This window comes from Mesitornis unicolor, unplaced genomic scaffold (genome assembly GCF_000695765.1).
Source record: "Mesitornis unicolor isolate BGI_N332 unplaced genomic scaffold, ASM69576v1 scaffold51166, whole genome shotgun sequence".
NCBI lineage: Eukaryota > Metazoa > Chordata > Aves > Mesitornithiformes > Mesitornithidae > Mesitornis > Mesitornis unicolor.
The window spans coordinates 20,742-24,623 of record NW_010192638.1 but is presented as its reverse complement, the minus strand read 5'-3'; positions in this window follow the sequence as shown (position 1 = coordinate 24,623).

Genomic DNA, 3,882 nt, shown 5'->3' with positions numbered 1-3,882 from the left:
CCGGGGCCGCTGAGCGTTGCTCTGTGGTGGGTTTTTCTTCTGAAGGAGGGTTAAATGCAGAGTTAAATGGTGGTAAATGCAGAGTTCAGGTAAGGTAGCTAATAGATTAGAGTGTATAATTTAAATTCACGGTGTGTTTCTGGAGATAGCTGTATCTTTGAATTTGTTCTCTTTTAAACAAAGCAAGTAAAGCAAATAGGATCAAATGCTAAAAATATGTTTTAAGAAAGGAAAATAACATTCAAGATGTTTTGTCCAAGTAAAAATTGTATGCTTCGTGTTTTCACCAGCCCTTCATTAAAACTGCAAGTCCCAGGCAGGCACACTGGCAGCCGTTGGTGCTGGTCTCTCTCCTCCCTGGTTTCTTTGGTGCTGCTGCCAAATCTTCAGTCCTTGGCTGTGTCTCTGCCAAATGCAGCATTAGTGCCTTATCTTATGTGTGCTCGCTTGAGTAGTCCTTACCTCCTGTTACTTCACTCGCAGCAATTTATGCAAGCAGGCTTTGCAGGGCTCAGAGCAATTGTTTCGATCCAGCTGTGCAGTCTCATTCGTGGTTCCTTTTTGTGTGGGAGGGAGAAGAGCCAGTTTTAACTACCAGTTGGAGGTGATGTAACTGCATTAAATATAAATAGAAGAACAATGCCCAAGTCTGGTAAAAATAGGTATTTGTTAAAAAAAAAGGCAAGGAGAAATTCTATGCCTTAATGTAATTTTGCTAAAACCTTCAAAAAACTCATGGGACATTGGGACATTCTTATTGCATTTACGGAGATGCCTGGTGCCTCTAAAATGGCATTTGGACCCTGCTCTAGCTTATTTCTGTTAGTGGATTGAATAAATGATTTGTCCATCTCATTTATTCTTTAAAATGGAAAAAAAATTATGCTGGTGTGTAGTCATGACACAGGAGTCAAAATAAGGAACAGCTGCTTTCTCAGTTCTGTTACAGGCTGGCTGTGATCTTAGGCAGCTCACTTCACCTCAGCTAGCTCGGTTCTTCATCAATGGAGAGGACACCACAACGTGTTGCAGCCACCTGAGGTTTTGGGGCACTGCAGAAGGACGATGCTACAGATGCAACGCAGGCTGTCGTGGTCTCGGGGGAGGGAATGCCTGTGGTGCCTGTGCTTCAGTCACACAGTGCTTTTGGTAAGATGATGCTGGACCTTGAAGGCTTCTCCCCCTGTATCTTCGTGCATTGAAAACACATCAGTTGGGTTTTGGCACACCTCAGCATCCAGATCTCTGCTTTTCACAGCCCTTTGGCCTTGTGGACAGGAATGACCTTAGAGCTCCTGACATAATCAGCCCTCTACCCACTTACTCAAATCTGCTTGAGAATCGGATTTATCAACTATGAGGTGGAAATACGCAAAGTACTGTGACTGACTGGCTTACTGGGATCCCTGCTGGGGTCAGTCATGGCAGCTGGGTGTACTGGAGGGATTACATGGTCGGTAATGCTGATGTTTCCTCTCATCCAGCTCAGGCTGGGCTACCTTGAAAAACTTTCTCCCCTATGTGACCATACAGCTCTCTGCCCTCCAGCTCTCTGCCCACCCGCAGTACCTGCGCCCATCTCTGTAGATACAGAAGGCTTTGGGGGATATGCAAGGAGAGAGGAACGAGTCATGCTCAGAACCTTGAGCTGTGGGGTACACAGCCCAGTCGATCAGTTTTGGTGGAAATTCTGGCATTCCCACATACACACATCCCCTGTTAAAAAAAGCTCAGGGTCTGGGTAGGACTTACACAGTGGAGAAGTTCCCTGCCTTTATTCTCCCTCAGCACAGCTGAAGAATCTACAGTAACAGACAGAAAATAGACAAGTAACTTGGAATCCTCACTCTGCTGTGGTGCAACCCCAGTGTCTCTGGGGTGCCTGTTTGTGCTGCCCTTCTCTCTGATTATGACAGAGTAAATGCAAGAGGAAATAAGAACCTCTCCATCCTTTTGAATCAGTGCAGGGAGAGAGAAATCAGTGCTTCAGCTGTGTCTGGGTACTAAAGAGCCTTTCTTACTATTTTTTTCCTCCAAGAATAGGATGTAAAACTGATACTGGTATCTACGAAACAATATCCCTGCTTTGTGTCCTTATTGAAATAGCTTCCAATTTCTCAGTCTTGCAAAATTTCCAGCACATTAATTTGGCACAAATTATTTATAGCTGATGAGCAATTAAAGTATAATTTTTTCAGCATCTCGGGCTTTGTGACTAGACTATAAATGATTTCACAAGCCTGCTCTATCGTTACAGGATATTGGCGGGATGAATTCACAGGAGAAATTTATTCCTCCTTGCAGACCCAGCATCTGCTCCTGCTGCAAATTGGAGCACTGCTTGCATTCCCCAGATGATTTTCTCAGCATATCTTTTGTACAGACTTTCTTTGGACCTACAAGAGAGCTTTACTCTGAATTTCAGTGACAGTTTACTCTGACATTACAAAGTCCTTCCAAAATACCTGTTCTGTCAGGAACCTTTGAGGTAGACTGATGCATTACTTAGACCTGTCAAGGTATTTCAAAGCCAGCAGCAAACAAAAATAACATCTTTTTAAAATTTATTTTAATGTTTGGAAGGGTAGCTCCCAGAGGAAAGTGTGGTGGAGAAAAGTCAGATGAAAGGACTGGCTACAAAGAGTCCTCACCTTCAAATTGTTCAAATGTCATTAGAGGACCATGCCTTGATGCTCCGATAATGGAAGTGGAAAGAGAACCAGAGTAGTTTCATGTAGACACTTCACCTTTCAGGAAAGGACATGACAGGTAGAGTTGCCAACCCTACTTGATTTTGGGAGGAACAAATAGCATGGAAATGAGCAGAAAGGGAAGGGGGGGGAAAATCAAGAGATCCAGTTCTGACAGTTTAGCTCAGAGCTCTGTAAGATTATTCTCTTTGTGAGATCCTTGTGGGATTCCCCTCGATAAAAATAATTAAAACGTGCACTGACCAGTATGTGTAGTATGTGTGACATGATTCTCTTCACTACCACCTAGTGGGAAACTCCTTCAGTAACTGAACTCCAGAGCTGCTCCTGCTCTCCACTCTCATCCTCACCCTGATGGTAGAAACAGTGAGTAAGCGAAGGGGGAACAGTCAGATGACTGGGAAGAAGGACGCAGTCCTCCTGCTTCCCCATGCAGGGACAGGAATGTTGAGAGACAGCCTGTAATTTAAACCCATTATGCCCCATGGCATTATCACACCACACCTTCTAGCTCTGCATCCAGGCCAGTTCTTAATGGTTGTTACACCTCAGCCTCACTGAGAGTCCCAAAGCTTAACAAATGTTGTCTTTGGGGACAAAGAGTAAAGCATCTGTTCTGACCGCAGCCGAGTCCTGCGAACAGTGGGAAGTTGGGAAGTTACTCCAGTGTTTCAGTCAAAAGGTACCCCTGCCCCCTTGTTGGCTCTCAAAGTCTAGGTTGTTCTGCCTCTGATGGTGCTACTGAAAGCACAGGAGGAGGCACCAACCAAAAAAACCCAGCTTCCTTCTCTGTAAAATCACTTTTTTGATTATAATAACATATTTACAACAAAGATGACTAAATTAAAACATAAATGAGTAATGTTTGGAATTTTAATACCACATATTCAGTGAGTCTTTTCCCACTGAGATACTCAGGGTTTGTTTAAATAGCTGAAATCCGACCCTACGAAAACAACACATAAATGACAATTATCTCGGATTTTTCACACTCCTGTGTGCCATTTGGGACATGCCCCCAGTGCACAAATAATAATCAGTTTGGGTACTTGGGTAGCTTTCTTTTCCCCAACAACAGAAATAAGGGTGAACATTATAATAATAGCTCTCGCATTTCAAGGAGGCCATGATGTTAATGTTATTCAGGCCAATAAAGCATTTAGCAGTCTCA